Source organism: Bombus fervidus, chromosome 7, assembly GCF_041682495.2.
Source record: "Bombus fervidus isolate BK054 chromosome 7, iyBomFerv1, whole genome shotgun sequence".
In the NCBI taxonomy this organism is placed as follows: Eukaryota; Metazoa; Arthropoda; class Insecta; order Hymenoptera; family Apidae; genus Bombus; species Bombus fervidus.
In genome coordinates this window covers 9,182,458-9,188,734 of record NC_091523.1, presented here as the reverse complement: position 1 = coordinate 9,188,734, position 6,277 = coordinate 9,182,458, and the positions used below count along the sequence as shown (strand labels likewise).

Here is a 6,277-nt window from a genome sequence, read left to right as displayed (position 1 = left end):
ATCAACGATCATCCTACTGTCACTTGGACGTTTCGAGACGAAAGATGAAACCTCTAACTTGAAATGAAACTAAATTTTCAACGCCTTGGTTCAGTCACTTCATCGATACAATCATTCGACTATCCAGATAAATATGGATCTCTGATTAAAAATATTGAACTGAATTATTTATGAAAGAATTCATAGTTAAATCTCGTTAACATATATAATCGTAAACATTGGCGTGAGGTTTGCTTCGTTTAGAGAGCGTGATTAACAAAAAGTACAATTTCGAAACCGGGTCTCTGTGGACTTGAAGTCTGGAAAAATAAAAAGAAACAAGCTCCTGAGGATGGAGACGCCGCCGATGCCCAATAAGAATATTAAGGCCTGCCTTAAAGAGGTGGAAAAAAAGGAAAAAATGCTCTCACCGTCTCCGTCTGGTGTCCGTCTGCCTGGCGACTGTCTGGCTCTCTATGCATGTCCGGCCTGCGAGTCGCGCCGCTACGCTGTCGCAGCGATTTATGGATCTCTGTGCTCACGACTCTTTCCACGCAATCGACTGGAATCATAGAATAATATGATTTATTGCGTAGTTTTAAATACTTTCTGTTTCATACTGTTTTGATTATTTTGATAGAATTTTCTAGAATTCGGTGTTCGTTGAATCATTGCAAGGATAAAGCATATTTGAAATTGCTAGCACAGTTCTACGGTGTTCTTTATACCATTGGACGAATGAATATATCAACGAGTTTTAGGAGTTTATCTTTCGCTAGATTTTAAAAGTTTTTTATATCGTTAGATAGATCATCGAGTTGCATGGAGGCGAACTTGACCTCGCCCAACATATTCTAATATTTTAGCAAAATTCTCCAAGATTAGAATTTATCTGTATCCTTAATTGCATTAGATAATATATAAATTTCAACTACAAAAACATTAATATGGATGACGTTCTCTTGTTATTTTCTCCAATTTTAACACTGAAAACAAGGATGAATTTTAAAACGGGTGGATAGATAATATGCTTATAAATCAAATACTATATGAAAGTGAAAAACAATCTACAAATTCAAGACCTGATAGAACATTTAGCAAGGTCCACAAACCACTCCCGATGACGGCGAGGGTTTTAAATCATAGAGGGTTGCCATTAAAAGGATTGAGGCCAGCGTAGCACGCGAGAGCACCATAATACGACGAAATTTCTCATGGCTTCTACAATAGATCGCGGCACGCGTTACGACGATGGCCATAACGGTTGATAAATGAGTAAATTCTCTGGCTTCCATTTAAGCAAAGTGTCGACCGGTGCTACGTTCGTCTTCCCTTCGTTTCCGGGCGAAAAAGATCGTCTCGTGAAAAACGTTCGCGTTATCAGTTTTATCGCAGCCAATGGTTGTATCCTGCGTGAAAAATTGTCATCTCGTTTCCTGACCGGCCGCTTCCTCCCTTTGCCCCGATTAATCGAGATTACACGAGATGTTGTACGAAAACGCCGACAAAAGAGATTGCGTGGCGATTAGAAACACCTTACTGCGAAATTATTCGGCGCGCTGTCGCTTCCGGCCCACTTTGTCGAAACGTACATGTGATTGTTCAGCAAAGAAAAATGACTTCTTCCTGGGGTCGAAGCACTCCTCTCCATCTGAAAGCATTTTCTCGAGCAGAAACTGACGACCGTTTCCGCGAAGAAAGAGATGCTACTTGCAGTTAGCCATGGGCGAAATAAGAGATTAAAGTACTCGAAAGTTCATCTTTATTTATCACTTCCGCGGCAGTGATTTCGCTTTGGTCAAATTTAATTTAATTAATATCAATCAATTATTAATTGAAATTTAGATAGATATTTACTAATATCTATGTTGCTACTAATTCGAAGCAATCATTGTACAAAACACTTATACAGAAAAGAAAACCAAATCCCAAGGTGAATTTAGGAGTCGATCGACCTCCACTTAGATCAGAAACAGTTTACTTTCCTTTGTACCTATAAAATTTAGAATTACTGGAACTTATATCTATATTTGTTAATACTCGTATAGACACTAATTAGGAAGAATAATTACGTAAAATCTCCATAGACGTAACCTGAAAACGAACTTAAGAATCAATCAACCTTCACTCCCAAAAAAAAAAAAAAAAAAAAAAAAATGCAAATTTTCACCATTTCTGGTAACGAATTAACAAGCACGTAACAGAAAAAAATGTATGTATTATCGCTATTCCTATCTACGAAGATCGATGCACGTGAATTTGGCGGACTATCGCGTGACTGTATGTGGCTGGAGAACAGAAGCGCGGTAACAAGATTATGCGATGCGCGTAAGTGCGGTAAGAGTTGGTTGCGTTCCAGTTTCTATGCACGCCGCGCCGCGCCGGTTCGTCGTTTCGTTTCCTCGGAGCGAGACGGGTGAGTCATCGGGTTCGTTTCCTGCTGTTGGTAGGTCCGTCATAGCGCGTTCGAGTTAACCTGACGGGATCGTGCGACGCGGGAGGGTTCGGAGGGCGGAAGAAGGGTCCCTCGGGTTAGAACCTGTGTTTCTGGACCTTAAAAGAACCGCCCGGGATTGGACGGTTGCTAGGCACGAACCTGTTCTTTCGAAAAATCACGTGATTCATCTCGGTTCTGACTAACCTGCCTGATATTTCGCTGAATCCCTTCGATGCCTTTCGCCTTGATGAGTCAATGGTCGCAAACACCGGCCCGTTGTGTGTACATACAAACAATGCGACCTGGTGGGACTACCTGCACTCGTGGTCGATAGCCACGGTGTGTTCATAGTATTTAGATAGATTGTCACCTGTGTTTGATCCGCGATAACGAATGGAAACGATAAACGAATTGGAAACAGACTAAGTGTATTCTTCGAGGACTGCGTTACGTAAGCATGTCAAAGCTTTATTCTGTGATTGCCTTCTCTTCGATCAGTTTGCAATATCAACGAGAAGCGCATAAAGCAAATGGAAGGAGAAATTGCCTAGATCAACAAGTGTCATTAATCATTCCCAAGAACCTAATAAATCTCTTTAAACAAAGTCAACACGTATGGCCCCATTTTCGGTAAAGAGCAAACACTTCGTACACATTGTAACTGCAATTCGTCGTCCAAAAGGAATTCTCGATGACAATATGCGTATGTGTGTATGTAGCTTAAAACTCGTACGAGCCAGTTGAAGTGCGTAGAAGATCACGTAAGCGGAAAAAATACTTACATCGACTAATTAAATATAGAGGAATTCCTTGATGATGGTATCATCCCCTGATAGCGAATTTTTACTGGTTTGATAACAGGCGGCGCGCGCCGCTAGTGATCGGGGATTCTGTTTGGTTTCTTGGTGAAAATCGCAGGAGTCATCAGCCTGGTATCTGCCAATGGTGACGGAGGCGGCGAGCAGGTTACACCAGGATTGGCCAAGTAAAACGTAGCGAGACCCGAAGCAGCGTGCTGTGATTGGTGGAAAACAAGCGGAGCCACGTGTCCCGAACCCCTCCGTCACAGCCCATAAATCTCGTCGAGATTAAGCTAGCCACCGACGCGACCAACATTTTCAAAATTAGTCTTCGAGAGCGTGCTTTCGTTAGATCATCGTACACTCGAGATTTAGTCCAGACATCATCCCAACCTGTTGATAATCGAAACAGTTCAGCGTGTTCTGAAAATAATCCGACTGCTCTGTTTTGTGAATCTTCCATTTCGGTGAGTAAATGTATCAAAGTTGCCATTTCTCTTTTATCGATCACGCATGATAAAGTTTACCTTTCCTCGTTCAACGTGACACATAGTTTGCATTCGTATAAATAAGAACCACTTTATTTAACGGGTCTCGAAAATCACGTCTACATTCGATTACCAAAAACATTCTAAGATAGTACGTTTCGAAATAGTGCGAAAAAATACTACAATACCGTTTAATAGAGTAAACATTCTAAAATACAGAACTTAGAAAATTACACGAAGGAAATGTTCCCTGTTATTGAACAGATCTCGAATATTTGTTCGTCATCGTTGAATTGAAGGTCGAGTAAAAACACATTATCGCGGTAAAACAATGGACACGTGTAACTCGTAGTCATCGCAGGAAAGTTTCGTATTAGCGGTTAAACCATTGTCACGATTCAAGGACAACTAGCGAAATTCCGTCGAATGCACCAAATAAATATCTATGATGAAACTGCGTCATAGACCGCTAGATCGAAAAACATACGAGACTAAATGTCTATATCAGTGTTTTAGACAAGGTCGAGGAAATTGTTATCTGACGCGTGGTTGAACATTCTTTGGGGAAGACGCACGATTATCGCCGTCGTTGCAACATTACGCGAACCGTGCATGCAACTTCGGTATACATGGCTTTATCTGAAACAGATACCGTTTTATTAGCCTGCAAGGGCAGGTTCTAGGCTCCCGAGGTTATCGTTAGAGGCCGGCGTGTCCCACGATTAGCTCGTCTGATGATACTCTTTTTGTCCTGCCTAAACGAACTATATTCCTATCTATCGGACCTTGATGATACCTCACGTTCACTGGTTATCTACGATTTCCGCGCGTCTACCTGCATATTACGCCCTCACAACTGAGAATGCACGTCCATACACCTGCAAGCGCACCAGGCTTACTCACTGCGCGAGCATTCGTTTGCTCTCATCCGATTCTTCTCCGCCTTTCTTCTTTTATAGCCAATTTTTGCTTCTCGTCTTCTTATTCTTCTTTTCTCCTTTCCGATTTTTTATACACGCGAAGAAGTTCAAATGTTCTTTTTCTTTTTACGCAATTTTTAAAATAATTCTAAACATTTCGTATCGTGGTTGAAGTTTGCGGAAGAAGGAAATCGAAAGCTTCCAATGTTGGAAAGTTGCGTACGACCTTGAGCCATGTCGACGCTGCGGTTTACAGTAGCGTAATTCGACGAATACGACCTGGATTCCAATCACGATGACCGCACCGCGTCCGGCATTTTTAGGAACGTTTCTGTTGCCAGTCGAAGTTTCTGAGAAGCTTGTAGGTTGAAGTAAAGTGATATGTAAACTGATCTTCCAGATGTTGATGTGTCTTTTGATAACTCGTTCAATCAATTCAATTAGCAATTACTTGTTTCTTCGGTTAGATTAATTGATTCTGTGGAAAATATCATCGACGAGATATTTAGGTCTATAACATCTGTTTCTTCGTTTATCCGCCATATAATTCTATCACATGCCAAAATTTCTATTTTCTGCGCACTTCTGAATCATTTTCTCTTCTCGTACGTAGCTTTCGTCGCAATAAAACAGAAATATTACCAGCTACTGATTACACTTTTTTTTACCAGTATCAGTGTAACGTTAATCAACGTCGGTTATCTGAAAGTTTAAGGAAAGTCAGTATCGATAGCGTGGCACGCGATCGTGCTACTGACCCGCCACAATTTTAAGCGAGTCACGCTGTGTTTACGAAGATGTCGATTGGTTCCGCGGCGCGTGGCGAAAAGAACCGGTATCTTGGTGAATCGGTTCGCGATCAAAACAGTCTTTGCGAGGAAATTTCGGTCATTTCACAATTATGACAAAACGATGACGACAAAGTGGTTTGATGTTTTATTGCTACTAGTACACAAAAGGCGACAGACAATCTGACTTTGCGGCCCCTCGTTATCGCATCCGCAAACACCCTCGCGAGTTCTCCATTTCCGCTGTTCGATTTACGAATCTCGTACAGAATAGTCACGTCCTTCACAGACATGATTGATATAATTGCTTATCGTGAAAAGCAACGATCTGCTATGAAATATGTGCTACCAACTTACATAATCGACTACGTCGAGCCAAACTTTATTCTATGCTTGTCCTTGACGATTTGAAACATTTATGGGAAAATAGATAGACTGAGAAGGAAATATTTCGAATTCATATGTGCTAATTCTAATGAAATTTATCTGAGAGATAGCGGAAAGAATATTTGACAATCGTTAATGCTAAAGAGGTGAAAACAATTCATAAAGCAAAAGGTTGAAATTATATGTAAATACTCTTTAAAATGTTCTTAAAAATCAAATCTTCGGAGTTTGGGAGGTGTAAGAATAAAATTTTGTATCCAAAATTCAGTTTTAAATAAAGTAGGTACTTAATTATTAGTAAAAAAATGAGTAAAAAAGAAAATATTGAGATTCATGGAGATTATAAAATAAAAGACCCTAATCGGAGCGAGTATGGTGTAATAAGCAGATAGAAATGGCTATTAATTTTGTGAAGTAGGTGATTTTGAAATTTCTGATACTTCCTGGCCATGTTTTAAGCTAAATTATCAAGATCGGA

General features: G+C 40.4%; 1 protein-coding gene across 1 annotated transcript in view; it reads left to right on the top strand.

Moving 5' to 3' along the window:
• Positions 1–3,539: 3,539 nt before the first annotated feature.
• Positions 3,540–6,277, top strand: part of LOC139989529 (uncharacterized) — a 43,182-nt gene continuing 40,444 nt past the window's right edge. Inside the window, exon 1 of the mRNA XM_072008005.1 lies at positions 3,540–3,683. The gene's annotated coding sequence lies outside the window, so the exon portion shown is untranslated. The remainder of the gene's footprint in view (positions 3,684–6,277) is intronic.